This window comes from Gasterosteus aculeatus, chromosome 8 (genome assembly GCF_964276395.1).
Source record: "Gasterosteus aculeatus chromosome 8, fGasAcu3.hap1.1, whole genome shotgun sequence".
Classification (NCBI taxonomy): Eukaryota; Metazoa; Chordata; class Actinopteri; order Perciformes; family Gasterosteidae; genus Gasterosteus; species Gasterosteus aculeatus.
Genome location: NC_135695.1, coordinates 5,152,657 through 5,172,265, shown reverse-complemented (window position 1 = coordinate 5,172,265; position 19,609 = coordinate 5,152,657).

Genomic DNA, 19,609 nt, shown 5'->3' with positions numbered 1-19,609 from the left:
CCGAGGAGCTCCTCGCAGCCTCCGTCCTCCTTTTTGGCTCCTATTCCCGGAGTCTTTCGTACTCCTGGAGAGGAGGGGGGAGGTCGCAGAGGAGCTGGCGGGGGGACAGCCTTAATAAACAGTCCTCCCATTCGCGGCGCTGCAGCGGTGGGGACGCACAGGACGGGCTGAGACCACGGAAAAACACCCATTCTCTGAGCTAATCTATTTACGGGAAAGCCCGGGTTGGCTCATCTCTTTAGAACTTGCGGTGGGAGTAATGCCGCGTGTACGTGGCACCACATGTCATATTCTATTTTTACCAGGTGCAGGCAGGTGATTCACTGTCTACCTTGTTATCCTCTGCTGTTCCGTGCTGCGGATGCACGGTATCCATCACCCATAACCTGCCCCCCAGAGGTTAAGTCATCAATAACTTTTGCTGCTGGAAATATTGCCGAGGACTCAGAGGTTTGCGTAAGGTCCTTTGACTGGCTGTCTGTGACCCTCCCCCTCTCCCCTCCCTCCCTCCCTCCCATCTTCTTCTCCAAACTTCTCCTGTTTTTTTTTTTTAAATATCTTTATTCTCCTGTCACAGACAGGGGCTAATGGGATGTGTGGTCAAGATTTCAGGATCCATCACCGGCTCGCAGAAGAATTAGCATGGGCCCCATGCATCACCTGCCAGAGCTGTCAGGCCTGCTGTCTGCCGCGCTTCATTATATCGCCGGCACTGTGCTGCCTGTCTCCCCTCTACCGCTCGCTTCTCCCCAGCTGAGAAAGCCACAAACCAGGGGAGAAAGAGCTACACAACAAAAAATAAATAAAACCATGTCAGAAGAAAACAGGGGCTCCACCACGGCCCTCAATGTCAGCCCTGGTCACCCGCCACTGAATTAGGATACATCAGTGGCGCCGTTATAGAAATTAGCGGGACGGAGCCGCCGTCTGCTGCAGATGCTCCCGGAGACAAGCGATTCTCCCTCCCTCCTCTTATCCTCTCACTCCTCCTTCTCTCGGAGACACAGCTTCAAGTGTTTTCCACTTTTTCTATCGGGAGTCAAAAAAATAAATGAATAAACTCTTTAAAAACTGTTAGGGTAATTAAGCAGCGTTTGGCCCCTGTCGCACTCAAGGAACTGTTTGATTACTCATGTCCCTCTGGCTCCGGCTAGAGGGTAGTGCTCTCGTGTTTTGGCGGCTAAACCCCTTGCGCCTCGTTCGGGAGCCAGGACCCAGAAAAAAAAAAAAAAGGAAACCCTCTCGAGAGCCATTCTTTATGTCTCCTCTGCAGCGCAGATTAGGCCGGCAGTGCTAAGAAGGTCACAGTGAAAATGAAGAGAGCAAAGCAGGACTACAGCTGGGGACCCTGCCCCAGTCTCCCCCCCCTCCCCATCCCTCTTATTAGCAAATCAAAGCTGCCTCCAGAAAGATTCACACTCCTCACCTGATTTTGTCCTTTTCCGCTAATCACATAGCCACTTTGCCTTGACTGACAGTTTTCTTTATAATTGGCCCATGATCTGGCAAGGATCTAATAACCAGAAAATCCCCTCTGAGGGTCCGCCGGGCTCTGGCGACCTGTCTACGCGCACACAGACCCACACACACACACACACACACACTGCCGCCACCATCCCCCTAACGCCATCTGCAAAGGGCCGTTGCCATGCCGCGCTGTTCCTGCACAACAGCGGCGAGCTAATCTTTACGTTCAATAACGGTGTGAATATTCAATGAGCGGCCCGGGCAGAAGATCCACAGTAGCTGCACTCTAATTACTGTTCATTTGCCAGAGTATCAAAGCCTAATTACTGTTCACTTTAATGCTCGAGAGAGAAGGGAGGGGAGTCAAGGCAGGGTTAGAGGAGGATGCCCTCCAGAGATCAGTCAGTCAGTCTTTATCCGTCTCTCTCTCCCCCTCTCTCTCTCTCTCTCCCCCGCTGCCTCTTCCGCCCTGCAGCCCAGCCCGGTTGTCTTTTGCGCGTGCCCGGCGCTCGCGTCCGCGCACACCCTGCACATATTGCTGCGCCCGTGTGTGCGTTTTATTCCTTTTCATTGCGCCAGCAAACATTGTGAATTTCTTCAAACAAACACGTTAATCAATCAAAGCGACAGCTGAGAGGAGAGAGGGGAGGAAAAAGAAAGGAAGACACGAGAGCCCGAGACGAGGGAAAGAGACAGGGTCCGTTATCCGGAGCTTATTGTCTCGTCTCCCTTTTATTTATCTGTTTAATGTGTTTTGGGTAAATATCAGACAAGGCAAGGGAGGTGACTGCCGTCATATTGTCTTTTTGCCTTCACCAGAAGAAAGCTCCTTTTTTCTTCTTCTTCTTCTTGCCTCTCCCCTAATCCTGACAGAAGCCACCACAACCACTACCTGGCACCCGTTTGACAGTTTCTGTCACCAATTAGCAGCTAAATCAGCATCTCCGCAAACAAGAAAACTGGGCGATTTATATGTCTTATAAATTATTATTTAGCACTTGTCTAAGTGGGTTTTTTTTCTTTCCTTCATTCACACTCTTACTCCCTGACAGTAGAAAACAGACGCCTGCGATGCATTCGGACGGCCCCACCGGCCCCTCGGGCTCCCCGCCTCGGTGCAGGAGGCCCCCCCATGGACGTCGATATATAAACCCCGTCCTCCCCTATCAGGAAGTTGGTCTTGTGAAATTTTCCACCCTGTGCACCGCAAAAAAAAAGAAAAAGAAGGAATTTAGCAGGCTTTCGACAACCCCCTTTAATGAGGCACAGCTTTCCCTGTGATAGGATGTTAAATGGGAAGCTGCATGCAACACGCGCCCTTAGTTATCATTCAATCTGCTTGAGACCGCAAACCGGTCGTTATCCAGCCATTATTTCCCTTGATTTAGAGTCGCGGGCAGAGGAGGCGATTGCCGGGGCTTGTTCTCCCCTCGGCGGGACGGATTGGAACCAGCTTGAAAATTTGCATTTACATGATCCGGCTGAGCAGCTTATTAGATGTGGATATTTATTTTCCACTTAAACCGATGTTTGATTACACTTTAATAAAGAAGAGGCGGAAACCGTTGAGCTGGGTGGGACCGACTGATCCTGCCCGGTGGTTTCTCTGGGATTTTGCGTAATGAAATGAGAGGAACTAAAGATAAAGGAGCTTAAGGTAGTTTTAACAGAGACGCAGATGAAGATGAGAAGTAGGACGACGAGAACAAGAGGCTGCAGAGGGGGGGGGGGGCAAAGCAATATGATCAATTCCCTCAACACAGCTAAACTGTTATTGTCTGAGATAAGGCAATCGTAAAGGATAACAGGGAGATTCAAAACCAACAGAGATAAAAACAGGTTCAATACCAAACATTCACCTTGTAACATATGTCACGATCCACAACAATAGCAGCCGCAGAGTAACAACGCAGTGTGATTTATCACAAGGCACAAGTCTGCAGGAGGAGCAAATGAAGACCTGAAAGGGATTTCAATCTTTGAGGTTTGCAGGCAGTGAGTGCTCAGTAATGTATTGTAATGAAATACAACTTTTTGCGGCAATTAGTAGAAAAGAGCCAAACATGCTCCAAGGCATCCACTAAAGATTATTTTCATCAACGGATAATCTGCCTTTTATTTTCACGAGTAAGATTAATCGTGCATTAGTCTGCAGCAATAATAAGAAATGCCCATCGCAGTAACACATTACTTGTTTTGTCCATCAAAGCACCAAAATCTATAAAAAGGATATTATGTGTATTATGATGTGAGAATAAGAAAAGGCTAAATAAATCCTCACAATTCGGAAGCCCGAGTCAGCAAATAACCTGAATAATTAATGAATTATCACAGAAATTAAGGATTTTTTCCTTGTTTCAGCTGCACCGGCAGTCACCTCCAGTGTGACAATTTTGTTGATTACTGCGGTCGCATGTTGCACTGACTCAACGCATGTGGAGCATTATGACTGGGGCCTGGGCAATATGGTCAAAATCTTCTTTCACCACGGAAGTCATTTCATATCTAATTATGTATATTTTGTGTGATATATAGCGTGTTGTTTTGCTAATACAACACATTTTATCATAATACTTCATCATACATTTCATGTACATTTCATCAACACATTCAAAGGGGAATTATAAAGAAGAACATAATATTTCCCGCTACAGACTACGTTTAGATTAGGGCTGCAACAACGAATCGATGAAATCAATAAAGATCGATCATTAAAAGTATTTAATTTCACAAATTTCATTAGCGATAATCACGTCACTGAATGAGTTGCGGAGATTCGCGCTGAGAAAAAATGAAAAAGAGCCGAGCCGATGTAGAGGAAAGAGGAGCCAGCAGCTGTTGTCACACGACGTAGGCAGAAAAGTCTGTTTGAGTTAAGTCGTCCAAGGTGTCTGAGCATTTCACACTTAAAGGAACTAAAAAAGTGTCAATAGCAAAATATGCATAGTCAACGTAATGTGGCACGGAACCACCACGTTGTCCCGCTTTTACGCGAGGAACATAAGGAGCCTCCAGCAGGCAACAAGCTAGCGTTAGCTCGCTAACTTCTTTACTGCTGTTATTAGCGAGCTAAGACACGCTCTTATTTACTCGCCTTTTTTGGAGCGTTCATTTTTCAATCTGTTGTCTTGTATTTCATGCTTTGTCCCATTTAGGTTATTGTTGACAAATATATTTGTATATGTTCTACTTTTTAATGCTGTCATACACGGTAGTTTATAATACGGGTAGATGAAATCCAGCGTTCTGTATCACTGCGAGACTGTTAGCTGGCATTTTAGCTTTTAGCTCGGTGCAGATCGCCGAAATAAGACCCGGAAATCCCACAAATGATCGGTTTCGGGCAATGCGAGCTTTCGCCACCGTACAATTGAGGTGGACGTCATCAACGATGTGAATGAATGAGATGGTGCGAGACCCAATGCCTTTTGCATGCACGTACGGGGACTATTTTTTATCTAGAGTACTGAAATGAGATACACAACGTTTGGTGGCTACAACGGTTTTGTACTGAAAGACAGCTATTTACTTACTATTTTTAAATTCGCTGGTAACTGTATTTTAAAACCAATAATGTACTTGAGGCCTTAAGTGAGTATAGAGAACACGTTCTGATGTTAAAACAAATCCTGTCTTGACTTTCTGAAGTATTTTTGCAATGTGAATTTGCAGTTCTGTTTAAGAATAAATGGTTGGAAATTAAAGCTTTTAAATGCTGTTTTATCTGATTCAGTTAATCAAAGAAATAATCTACGATTAATCGATTATCAAAATAATCTTGCAGTTAGTTGCAGCCCTAGTTTAGATGCATGAGTAATCCCGTTAACTCAACTGTTTTTCCCCCTATATCATCGAGTTAGACAATTGCTAATATTGTAGACAATGTGATGTGTTTCGCGATATCTTGATTTCATCAGGGTACGATTCTATTAGGACGATACTTTAGAATATTGAATTAATCGCTCAGTCCTTCTTGTGTGGTCATTAAGTTAACTCAGTTTGAGACGCTCACGTTACATTTCACAGTTACGATGGTAACCACTAATGATATCTGCATATAAGCAGCGACGGCCGTTCGCAGTAGTCACCAATATCTGTGTTGTGTAATGCGAGAGAGCGAGTCGGTAGAAATTCCTCAGCTGTTAAGAGTTTTCTGTTCTGTGGCACAATGTTTTACAGCAGAATTGGATTTACAGCAACGTGGAAATAGAATGTTGTGTATTCGGAGATCCCTTCTAGGCATATTATCAGGCGGAAATAATAATTGAATTGTTGTTAACAATAATCTTGTTAAATCTCATGATATAGCTATTATCCAGTCTTTTGTCCTCATTGGAATGTCCACAATAGTGAAAATACATATATATATATTTATTATTATTCTATATTATTCACCTCTTGCGGGTTCTTATAATATTTAAAAATTGTTGCTAAAAAGAAAAATATTAAAACCGTAACAGGTCTTGACTTCAATGTGACCGTGACTCAAATGCTGCATCTCGAGGGAAAGAGGGGAAAACTTCCGGTTAGTGGATATTGAATAACTATTGACACTGCACGCAAAAAGAAATCCTGTCCCACCTGACAGGACGTATGGGAATAGGAAACAAATGAGGATGTCAGCCAAAGCAAACATGGAAAATACTACGAGACCGCAAGTCGTAATTGCTTATGGACATTTGCTTTAACCAAGTGACGCTGCGCTTGACTTAATCAATATTTGCCTCAAGAAGCCATTCATAACCAAGTCACGGTTGATGAATAAGTCACAATCGCGCAGCGCATCTCTGGTGTAAAACAGAAGGTCATGTGGGGGCACATGTGGGTGTGTTTTGCGGACGCACTCCATCTCCATCTCCAGACTTCAAGATGATGCATGTGATCCGAGCAATGGGTTCGTTCACACCACAGACACCAGAGGCTGAGCACAGCCTCACGAACAGCAACGAAAGGTTCATACAACACAAACACACACACACACACACAACACCTTCTCAAATCTTAAACTTAAGTAAGCAAGAACTTGACTAAAATGTGCCCTTTCTCTCTCATACACACACACGCTGTATACACACAGTTCCTCTCTCCCAGTTCCTGCACCGGCTGCTTCTTGTCTGCCAGAGCAGCAAAGAGAGAAAATGCAGAGGTGAGCCTTTGGCCTGGAGTGCCCCTCATTTAAGACGATCGACAAAATCAATAAAGTGAAGTATGTTTCCCTCGCTCTTTTGGCTCTGTTCCCACTCCCGAAGCGTTCCCTCAAGTAACCCACTCCAGCTGAGTTCTGCTGCTGCAGCTCTTCCCCCACGCGGATACTTCCTCGACCGCTCCGTCTTCCCCTCAGCAACTGGAAACTCCACCAACACAAACTACGTGGTGTTCTCTTAGCGGTTAGCGCGGGCCGAGCCTCCTCACGAAAGTCAGAGAGCGATGTCAAAGGCTTTACTATTGCTATTACACAAGCAATTAAACAGTGGACGCTTCGAACTCCTCTATTCGGTCTGACAAAAGCCAGGAGCTAGGAAAAAGTCAAATTGAGAAAACAATGTAGACATGTGGGCTGTATGCGGTAACTTATTTTTAAAAACATTCATTTTGGTTATTGACCAGTAAAAGCACTGAAATTGTGTGTAATATAAAGCAACATTACAGAAACAAATGTATCTAAATCTGCTTTTAACCTCAGATGCTTCTTGTTTCTTACTGTTAAGCCACCAACCTTGTTTATTTTGTTATTTTATATTTTTACATATATAGTACCTTGAGTACCTTTTGATGAGAACACAAGGCTAGGAATGTACCCGTCCACAGTTAACACAGAATACCCGCGAGCTCTCTGAAGACACCAGGACCGCAGAGAGCCTTCACATCTTCAGACTCTACCTCCCCCAAAAGACTAACAAATTGTAGCACTTAAATTGTACTTGTAACGCCACTTATCTATAGCAAATTGTAAATTGGCTTATTTGAGGAAATGGCACTTTCTTGTTTCTTGCTCTTCTGAGTTTGTACCCCTATGGTTGAATGCACTTATTGTAAGTCGCTTTGGATAAAAGCGTCAGCTAAGTGACATGTAATGTCTGGACAAATTCCAAAATGTCAACCTTAATGTGGAGGAAAGGCAGTCATGGGAACCACGCATGTTTGTAGGGTAGATAATTATACATTTTATAGGATAAATTAAAATGTTGACCTGCTATTGGTGCAAGACACAGTAGATAACCGACATTCTTCTGGGTCTCTGAAGGACACTTCCTTCAAAAGATGATGAAATATGAAAGGAAAAGGTATATGCCAGCTCCGTGTCTGGGATTAGACTGATTTGGAAGCAGGTGATGGTGCCATTACTCTGCTATGAACTAAAACACCATGAACCAAGAAGTGAAAAACTCCCTATATATAATCTTTGAGAGCATACAATGTTTCACTACAAAGCTGTCTTTGCACACTCCAAAGAAAGATTTGTGTTGAACCATCAACAGTTTCAATAACATGAGAGAAAACGGTGCCGGCTTTTCTCTGTTTTTTTATTCCCAGTATGCCCAATTAGCTGGCACCTTGCTGGGTTTGCACTATCACCATTGGTTACTGTACAAATAGGAGGGGGACTGAATAAATCTTGGGATTTGAAGTCTTTGATTGACACAAAGACATCCCGGGGCTGTGTACCCATCAACCAGAAGATAAATCAACTGTAAAATCTTAAGCTACGGAAAACTGCTTTGCTGTTTTCATACATTTTTTGTTGTTGTCAGTGAGATGGATTCATTTGCGTCTATTCACGAGGCCATTGCAGTTAACCGAGTAGTCATTTGTCAGGAATTGGCTTTGTTTCCGTATTACCGTGTCATTGCAGACTTGGCAGGCAGCGGTGGAGTCAGCAGTGACTTCTTTCACGGTTTCCCCTGTCAGCACAGCCTGCCAAAACAAAAGTGTGTATGCTGTGATTTTCTAATATTACATTCCAGAAATTGGTTTATATTTAAGGAAATGACAGTTAAATAGGAATATTCATACCACTGTGTGGGTGTTTGTGTGTGTTATGTTTGTTTGTTTAATTAGAAATGGTTGCGTAGGACAGAGCTCGATGCTTATCCCTGTTTTCCAGATTTTAAGCTATGCTAATTAGCTGCTAGCTGTAGCATCATGGTGTGGATCATCTTCTCAACTAACTTCTATGAAAACGGCAATATATAATAACAACAATAACACTACATTTTATTTATATGGCTCTTTAAAAGGCACTCAAAAGACCCTTTTTTTTATTGATGACATCATGGCAGTACGGAGAAAGAAAGCAAAGAAAAATAAAATAGTGACTTGTAGTGAACTGTTTCTATACAAAATTGAATTCATTAAAAGATGTTTACAATTTCAAATGATTTTTGATGACAGAAACATTTGACTGTAAATCTGCTCTGAGTATTTAAAAAGCAACTTCCAAACCCTCTGTCCGTTTTCTAATAAGTACTGTTTGAGGTGTGAGACATGAGGGGAGGGTGGGGGAACAAAGCCCGAGTCTGGAAGGTCAAATCTTTGGGTTCATAGACCCCGAGGAGGTAAATTGATTGTTGAGTGTTCAGGGAGGGGTGGGAGGTAAGCATTTAACTGCTGACAGACTAACTCCGGCCCTGCAGGGGAGAGCAGGCAGCACATTGTTTGACTTCATTTCCACAGGCCTGTGTTCCACAATCCTCTTCTGTTCAATGGGGCAAGACCCTGTGCTTTTGTTACAATTAACCTATTAGGAGAAGCCTTTCATTGGCAGGTGATTCCACGCTCCCTTGCGTGCCTCAATAAAAACTATTTCGATCCGAGGAACAGGCCTACAGACATTTGACGGATAAATTCTGTCGAAAAGTGGAAGACATTTCATCGGAAGCGATAGGTCGGCACTAGTGTGGTTCCGTCAGAACTTAACCACGCCTCGTTGAAATAAACCATATTTACCACACTTGATATTCCTTGTTACAGGGAATAAATGTGTTGTTTTTGCAGTGTGTTTGTGGTATATGACCTGCAATAAAAACAAATGACTCCTACCCTCGGTGAAAAACATAAAAGAATTTAAAAATTGACCCCAAGGGTCTGCTTTGTCCGTGGCTGGAGGCATTATTATACCCTGGTTGTGACAAAGTACCCCCTCAGGTCATTACTCCCGGGCAGCCACGGACCCTTTGGCAGACAGAAGCTGAGCTCCATTATCTGGGACGCAGAGAGGGGCTGAACGCGGCAAAGAGGAGAGGGGGAAAGAGGGGGACCAACTGGCCCTGGATCTGAGGAAAGGGAGACGTAGCGGGAGACGGCACCATTCTGGGCTGACGTTTTTCTGGGGCCTCGCCCGGGCCTGGAAGCCGCCCATTTGGGACAGCTTCTAATGGTAGCAGCAGTGTGCTGGCAGGGAAATACTTAACCCAATCACATACATAATTGCGTGTTTTTTTATATTTTTCATTTGATGCATATATTCTCTTTAGTTAAACAGTTTCCTTCTTGCCAGTTCCAGCCCATTGGACTGCAGTGCTTTTATTTATTGTTTGTGGGGCGAATCAAAGCCAAAGCTCATCGCGAAATGCATCGGCTTTACCACTGTGAGGCCCAACAAAGAAATGTGTGTCAAAATACACAACGCTCTCTGCATAATATATAGAATTGCATGAGTAATTTGTTGTGTCCTCCAGTAGAGTAGGTTTTAAATCAAACAATGACCTCAGAGTGTTTTTAGTGTTTATAGCACCAGATCACAAGAAGTAATTGAAGGTTACCTTTCCTGTTCTTTTATTAAACTAATGAAACAGCCTTATGTTTTTCATCATATTGATATGACTGCATGACATTTCTGTTTTTATACATTGGTTGCGTGGCTAATATTCTCCTGGCTCTCGGTGCTAACAGCAAACAAGGGCCCAAGTGCCTGCAAAGCGTTCGGCGTTTACCTGGAACTGGAGGCTGGGCGCCACGCTTAACATGGAGACGCTGCCGGGCGATGCAGCGTTTTCAGTTGTAATCTGCGGAGCAACAGAAAAGGAGTCTCTCAAACTTCTGACAGACTGGACGGTTTCTACTTCTTATCTATTTCCATTTCACAATAACTCAGCTGAATGGCGCCTGTGATCCGCCACTGGTCAATAACTCCACGGATCCAGGACACGTTTACAGGCCTCTATGTGGCGCGCAGTTTGCCATTTGGTTGTGCCCTTTTGCTTTGTGGAAGGGGCAATATATTTCACAGAATCACTTTGAGCTTGAATGTAACAAAACATGATCTTATAATGTAACCATGTTTGGTTTATTTGATTAATAGTAATGATATGTAAACCTCAACTGAGCCAAAGTGAAAAAGGTTTGTTATATGCACTTAAACATCATCAAAAGTCTGCAAACATATATACTATATTAGCATGATTATACGTAGGGTCAATAACCTGGATGCATTTGTAAGCCTTTATGGGATTTATGCCAATGTCTCTGCATAAACCCTGAGAAATCTCATGTGAGGAAATGCGGTTGGTTTTTTTTTGTGTAATTACTCATTCATCACATCTTTGGTTGGAGGACAGGGCAGCCAATCGTGTACCGTGTTCTCGCGGAGCGTCTTCCCCTCTTCCAGGGCATCACACATGTGCACGTCAGACCGTCAATCAAACATGACAGCTATTTACACTCACTGGGCGAGATGAAAAGTTCTGGCTCCATCGCTCAGGCCCCGTTCACCTAAGAGAATGGGAAAGAAGACAGACAAAGCAGGAGGAAAAAGGCCTGTAAATTCTTGTATTCTGGGCTGTCTCGGATGCTTTCGGATGGCAGCTATGTGTGCGCCTGTGTTACAGCAGATACACACACACACACACACACACACGCCCTTTCTAATACTGCAGCGCGAGTCCTTTGATGTTCAAGGTGCTGTATCTGTTGTGCATGTCTGTCCTCTCAAATCATTTCCAGCACTGGGAGTAAAACATGGAAACAAAGGCAAACAACATATTCAAAAGTGTCAAACGACACATCTGCCGTTTCATGTTAGCTGGATTACTGTGACATGGAAGCGGCTGCAGTCGGGGGAAGAGGCAGGACGGGCTAATTGACACGGGCTGCCGCGGGAGGCGAGAGGTTAGAGACAGGCAGGGAGTATCCTTCACTGTCAAGGGCCGTCCTCCACCCGAAAACCAACTCATTAGACTGTGGATACTAAAAGGAGAATCTACACTATGCGCGTTTTGTTGCAAATGGACAAAGACTTGCATTAGTGTACTCTTTATATATTATGTCTACATTGCCAGTGGATCAGGCTGGTCTCTCTCTATAGATGAAACAACGCATTACGTGGTGGCGAGGCGAAATGATAGAGATCGTTTGTCGTGGTGGACACGCAAGTTAAACGTTTAGAGGGAAGTAGTGTTGAGTTTTTGTGAAGTGACATTATCGATGTCCGAGATTCAGTTACGCATTTAACGTTTTTCTTTTAGAGCCGAGCCGCGTTGGATTTAATAATGTTAAAAGTGGTTTCATTGCCTGGATCTTTTTTTGGTTCAACCAGATGGGTCACCACTGGCCTCGCTCCTCCAGCAGACTTTAGGAGATCACCAAGGATTCTTTTGCCTAAAAGTAAAAGTAAATATTAGACCCATCTTTCACAAATATCTTCCAAATACATTGCATTTTTAAGGCCATCAACCCAGAGCGAAAGGTATCTTAGTTTGGGCCTTTCACCAAGGTGTGGCAACGAACGTTGGCTGGGCCGGATTCAAATGGTCAATTCCTTGACCTCCTTGTGGAAAACGTCATGGGGTCAAGGAAAGACTACGTAGACTACGTAGTTCTGATGCAGCGGGAGACGCATGTTAGCGACGTCAGTCTAAAGCGGAAATGCAAACCACATAAAACTGCATGTAATGTATCATCTTTGTTACGAACCATCCTTGTGCTGTTAAGAGGATCTTGAGTATTTAAAATATTTTTGTAAGATCATGTTGTAGAAAATCGACTGGCCCTCCTTTATTGACTTTAATAGACTTTGTCAGAGCGGCTTTCACTGTCAGAATAAATCATGTGTTTTATTTCTTGCTTAAAAAAATGATTTCATACCATTCGGTGAGTTTGTATTCTGTATACTCTTGTATTTCAAAACACTCCTCCTGTTACAAATTTTATAAGGGAACCTGGCACTGACATGCCCAAGGCCTCTCTCAGTTCAGGTATTCAAGGAGGCCCTGGTGGTCAGTGTGCGAGAAATACAAATGTGCCGAACATGTGACGCATTCACCAACCGGCGTGCGTGGATATTCCACCACTTTAACGGCGCTGGCTTAAATGCAACTTCGACTCGATTGTAAAAACATGACCGCAGCTCCATCGCCGCCTGACAATCGTACGAGATCGAGCGGATCAGCGACTCCCCACCAAAGGACAGCTGGGACTTTCAGCTCCGGCGATAACTGTTCAGTTCTGCGTGAAAACAACGCACAACGGCATCCGTCTCCGTGTGGCCACGGCGCTCTCTGAAAGGATAATGAAATGTCTTGAGAAAAGGCGTGGAGGGAAAAAAACAACGCCGCTGCTTTTATAAATCACCTCAGAAAATGGTAATAGATGCTGAAATAAATTTGACAATTATTGGCTATGGGGAAACTTTTCAAATAAACAGGTTTATGGTAAGTCGCATCACTTGGCCGTCGATCATCATGATCACTCCCGGATTGTCCCACAAGGTGGCATATTTATTATTATGCAACAGATGGGGAGCGCGCGTTTTTCCTTGCCGCGGCTTGTGAAATTGCTCTTTTGGTGGCAGTATAAATATGATGAACCGTAGACTATAACAGGCAGTGGATCCCACACAAGGACAAAATGTCCAAATGAGCAGCGAGAAGTGGCGTTGTGGTTGCTTTACGGCGGTGCCATCGATGATGGATCCACACCCCGCTGAGCCACTCCAGGAAACAAAGTACAAGGCCCATAATTTAGTTGCAAAACAATGCGTGGCACCGTCGACTTGTGCATCCATTTCCACGCAAGCATTCCCCCGTGCAGATAGATCATTAAACTAGCAGGCGCTTTGCAATATGGTGCAGTCAATGTCACTGAAAAGATGGGACAATAAAGTGAGGTAGGGGGGAGGCAACAGCAGGGAGAGAGCATGGAGATGTATTAATGTCACATAGGCTTTAGCCTGCCTCCTTAAGCCCTGCAAAGAGTCACCAAAGCCAATTTCCATTATCATATTGATTGAAATAGTTCATCATAGTGTAATTTCGGGTTTATCGCCGCCCGGTTGGGGAATACGACCAAAGCATTATCCAACAAAAGCTATTGTTCCAGGGGACGTTTCGCTGTTCCAGTTCATTGACGGAGTTGATTAAGTTTAAATGAAGCAGACGCTGGATAAAAGTGAGGGTATTGACCAGCGAGCGGTGTGCCGCGCTCGGAAAAGCCTGATACACGCGGAAAAGCAAGATTCGCTAAATGCTCTAATCTTCAATCAAATCTAACATCAATACAGACAAAGTTTGGTAATGAGAGATTCAATGAAGCATGCGGCAGAGAGAATTAATCCCCCTCGCCTAAACTGAGTTCAACTTTGAAGCTTGCTCCTCAGGATGGATAGTTATCTAAATGCTAAATAAGAAACGTATTGTACTTTTCACAGCATACTAATCATTTGTTCATTTTGTCTCCATTATTTGTTCTCTCACACATCCCGCTTGTTGATCTGGCGATTAGATCAACCTTGGATAGTGGAGGAGAATAGAATAATGAGGCTGCCGGGGGAGGTTTGATGCAGGGCCCCATGAGCGCTCAGGCCTGTGCGGGACGCTGCTGTTACAGCTCACACGGGGCCACATTGGGCACAAAAAAACACAAATTAGCAAGATTTAAAACGCAGTGCAAAGATTACTGGACACCGGTCCGATGAAGCTTCATTAGTTGATGACTGGAAACAAAATCTGGATGGAGAGAAAGCTCACGTTCTTGTGATGTGCTTGTTATTCTGTAATGTGTAATAGCTGATTCTCAGACTAGGGCAGTGGTGCTAACGATCACTTAATCGCTCAGATCTTCCATTAATTAGTTAGCAATAAAAAAATAATAAACATCAAACCTTATACCTTGCCAACAATCCACAAACTAACATATATTTCAATTATAAAATGGATGTGCACTGGAGGCTACAAGTTTCCACATAACACTTGTTTAAGTCGCATGTTGGAACGTCTCAAACCAGATGTCACACACAAAAACGCACATATTGCACACGCAAGAACATGAGTTTGAACTTGAGCACCCCCCTTTCAGCAGATGCTCCACGCCACCGTGTTGACGCAGAAGGCTGTGATGCTGCATTACCTTCTGTTAATCCGCTGCTCCCGTCAGCGTCCACGTGAGTAAATCCGGCAAAACATGGCGGCCGCGCTGCCATGACAATTAGCAGCTTCTCACAACTCCCGCCACCTGCTTTTCAAACCGGGGCGATGTGCGCGCGGTAGTTTGAGTCAATCAACACGGCGCCTGCCACGGGCTTAAGGTTTAAACTTGTATTTTACGACTTCTCGGTTTGTGTGACTGCCGGAACTCTTACAACGTGTGTTTCCGGGATGTTGGCGATGGTCATGGCAAAACAAGGTTTTTTATTTCTATTTTTTTTAAACGTCAGTAAGTCCGTAAACTAATTTTCTTTTATATATATTTTCTATTCATATATATATGTATATATATTTACACATATAATTAAATAAAATGACGGAAAATAAATATAGATGATTTACCTTATACCGTTTTTTTTATTTTTCATTTCTAACATTTGTAAATCAACCATTAGGAGGATTTAACCCACATAACCCACGCTATAAATGACATTGCGTTTTGTATTTAGACCAACGCTGACTTGTCATTCTTCCATGTTTAAATTATATATCACATCCGCAAGCGGGCTTCCGTGTGTGTGTGTGTGTGTGTGTGTGTGTGTGTGTGTGTGTGTGTGTGTGTGTGTGTGTGTGTGTGTGTGTATGCGTGCGGCGGCTGCACAGGCCGGCAGGTGTTGTCAGAATCCCATCTAATCTGCATGTTTGTTTCTTAAACAGGGCATGTTCACTTGCCCCCCCTCCTACTTCTTTTTCTTCCTGCAAATCGACAGGAAGATGCAACCCGGGAGATGTGCAATAAAACAAACTCCTGCTCTCAAAAGGTGCGCTCGTCTTTGTACCGGCGCGTTTTGCCTGTTAGCTGCACATCCTTCCGTCTTTTCATCTGTCAGTTATTCCCCCTCACGTTTTGTCATTTGCTCTGTATATTCGTTTATCGCCTGCTATTTCTTTCCCAATACCTACACCCGCGGTTGTAATTACATTTCTCCCTAAAATACAACGAAAGGCGCAGACTTTTCTCTCTCTATGTGATTTGTTTGATTACGGATGTGATGTTGAGACAATCTGTGCAGCTCCTGCAGGCTGCCGCGTCCTGAGAGCAGGGCGGGATGAACGCTTTTCAGTCAAAGGAGAGGAATCACCTGTAAATATTAAAACGGAAGGGCCCTAAAGGAGCGCTGGAACCAGATTCGTGTATCAGTGCGCGATACCCGCCGTCCTTCGACCTGCAGAGGGATGCAGCGTGCGGGTTAGAGAGAGAGAGAGAGAGAGAGAGTTCTAGGAATATTTGTTAAAAATCACAAAAACATGCTCAGAGCATAAGAATGAGGGAAGAAAATGAACAGATTAAATTAAAATTAAATTAAATGTTGCCCCTGATTTTTGACTTTTATTTTGTGGGCATAACCATCCTCTTTTCTTTCGTCTTTCATGTCTCCCGTCATTATTGTTTGCCTCGGATGCCAATGTAACCACTTTGTGTCTCGCCCTTCCTTTGGCTCTCAGAACGAAACGAGCAGCGCCCCCTGGCGTCCGAAGCGGGGGGGGAACCGCACCGTGGCATCAGCACGCATGCAGCTCACGGGCCCCAGCGGTTAGTAAACACTTTAAATCCCACCGAGCCGTTTCACGCCCCTCTAAGTGATCACCAGATGCAATCACAACCATAAACATTCACTTTTTGTGTGAACGATCGTGGGATTTGCAGCACGTGACGTTCGTTGCGCGTGTTGTTGTTGCGGTTGTTGTTGCAGTGTGAAACAGCAATCGGTACAAAAGTGGACAGAATGTGACTGGAACAACGTGGATGGGAGTCCCTTTAAAAGCATCCCGGTGATGGATGACTACGGACACGTTGGCCCCAAAACAGACACGTTAAGATGATTTCTTTTTTTTTTCTCGTCAATTTACTCGTATAGCGGAAATCGTGCCCGACTCGTCATTTCTGGCTCATATTCTACATTTCTCCCCTCATCCAGATCAAAAAGCCCCCTCGCTCGTACGCGGCTTGTCAAGCCTCCAGTTTAGTGATGTAAAAAAAAAAAAGCAAAAGGAGGTCAGGCTGAGCCCGGCGGGATGGAGGGCAGCTGCTCTCTGACCAGCTCCCGCGTCACACCTACCGCGGCTCCCTGTCCGCCGGCATCCGCCTGGCGAGTAATTAATAGGAAATAATAATGATGGCGCCGAAAGGTGCGGCGTCGCCACCGAGCACGTCGAGGCCGAGGCATATTGTTGGCTGCATTATTAATCCCCCCCCCCCCCTTAGTGTAAATGACACATTGACACTGACGGTGATGATGCTCAGCCTCGGCTGAATTAATATGGGGATTATTTGAATCGTGAAAAGGTTTTGGGTGAATTTTTGGCATGAAATAATGACATGAATTCAGCCCGTCGGCTGTGTCGTCAGGCTAGGAATAACACTGATCTTTTATTAATATTATTATTGTATTACTTCATTTCCATGCACCCAGTGTCATATCATTTTTAGAAGAAACAAATAGCAATCCTTCACCTCAGCTTATTACAGCAATATAACGTAACCACAGCCATGACGCACTTGTCTGCCCAATTAGCTGAAACAATTATTAGGACTTTGACTTTAATTACGTCTCTATTTGAAGCCTCTCGCCGGCCTGTAAAGCAGTGATTAAAACCCCTCTTTGCCCCCGGTGCCTTCGGGGCAGCGCGTGATTAGGACCTGTCAGCTGCCGGAGTGAACGGAGCCAGCCATGCGTGTTGTGCAACATGACCCGCTGTTGTTAAAGCTTGTCAACATATTAACCTGAATTCCCCAGTCATTATGGACTGATGTGCACCGCACAAAGAGGGGAGAATGTACACATATGTATGTGTAATTGGAAAAAAAAAAAGGGAAAAAGAACTGTATATTAACAGGCAGGCAGAGCGAGGTCACACAATGTCCCAAGGCCTGTGAATCCAGACAATAAAGGGCTTGAATGAAAGCCGTTTTGACGTACATCTGTTATGATAATTATAGGCTGAGCCCTGTTATGCGATCTCGACAAGAAGGAGTCATCTGATCACCCACAAACAAAAGTAAAGAGGTTGGACGTGATGGGGGGGGGGGGGGGGGCAAAAGGGTTCATCTAAAGCACATTTGATCCTTGTCAAAATATATCGATTCGTGTTCTTTTGAGAGACAGTTGATGTCTTCCTTAATGTTTTGACCGCCCATCTGGACCGACTGACGCACCCTCGTGTTCTTCTCGTGAGGCACATAATGGCTGCACGTATATATATATATTTTTTTAAACTACAAAAGTCAAACGTTGCCATGCAATTGGGATATGATGCAACATTTCCCCCCCGGAAATAATATTATTTTTTGCAAAAGATGACGTCACGGACTTTCGCGCGTACCGCACAATGCAAAGCAGGTGCTTGACATGCGGCACGCTGCAAGGTGATGTTGTTGTTGTTGTTGTTGTTGTTGTTGCAGGAGTGGCCCGAGCAGACCGGCCTCAGGTTTCTCACATATGAATTTCCCCTCAGCCACAATCAGTGCAGCAGAGTTTTTCCTTTGGTGTATCCAGAGGTGAATAATTTATAGGAGGATAAAAGCGTTTGTGGCAGAGAGCTAGACAGTCAGACAGTGGAAGGAGTCTCCCCCCCCGCCCCCCTTTCTCCCTCTTCCTCCCCCTTCAACCTCTCCACACACACACACCCTCTCAACCCCCCCACGCCGCCCCAGCTGAGCTCGACCCCCTTGCCGCGCGGTGGCCTTGCACTGTGCGCCTCCTCGGACGGCTGCTTGAAGTGCAAATCTGTGTTCCAACTTGTTCCCGGTGCCTGTCAGCATGTTTCCCTCTTGTCAGCAGCGATCGAGCGCGGGCCCGTGTCACCCCTTGTACCGCCGCTGTAACGGGATCATTGACGGGCCAGTGACACTGGCCGACCGGATAATGGAAACTTATTGATTTTTTTTTCCTGGTATTTTTTTTTTGGTTTCTTCCTTTCTCACACAGGTCCCGTGGCACTGCTCGACAACTGGCAGGAGGACATGTCGTGATCAATGGTCCTGTTCTAGAAACCGCTGCCGCCACGTGCATGCTGAACGAGGGGAAAGACATAAACACTGACAAAAACTGCAGACATAGTTAACTCGTGGCATCATTTATAAACGTATCATCTAAATCACATTTCATTGACCGATAAAAAAACAAAACAAACAAGCTATCCAAAGTTTTCCATCGTCCCCCATTTGAATGCTATGAATCAAAAGTGTTGCAGGTTGCCTGAGTCGTGCATGCAGGGGTTAGATTTGCAGTTTTAATGGAGCATTCTCCAGAGAGAAGGCCCCTTTGATACCCGTGGCGATGATAAGCATGCATTGGCTGCCTACCATTGGACCCCTGTGGCAGATGGCGAGTGTGGGTCCTGCAACAACACATTTCTTTATGTCAGCCTTGTCCCTCTCCCTCTTCAGCCACTGGAATAATGAAAAGCCCAATTCTGGTCATGGCTAACTCAATCTCATTAAAATCTCCCTCCTTTTTCTTTTTGTTTTTGGCCCCTTGGGATGCTGTCTGCCAGCGATGTGGCTTTCCACCTCCAGAGAGAACATCTTTTGAAACAGCCAGGAGACCTAATGAAGTCACAGAGTGGCACAATTATTTCCCAAAGAAGGAGCATTAATGTACTTCAAAATTCCCTCCGGAGACGTGTGATGACAATTGGTTTGTACAGCTTTGATCGCTGCTTTAAATACTACCCAAGATAAACTGCGGGGTTAGCCCCCTTTGCCACTGGTAAGTAGAAAA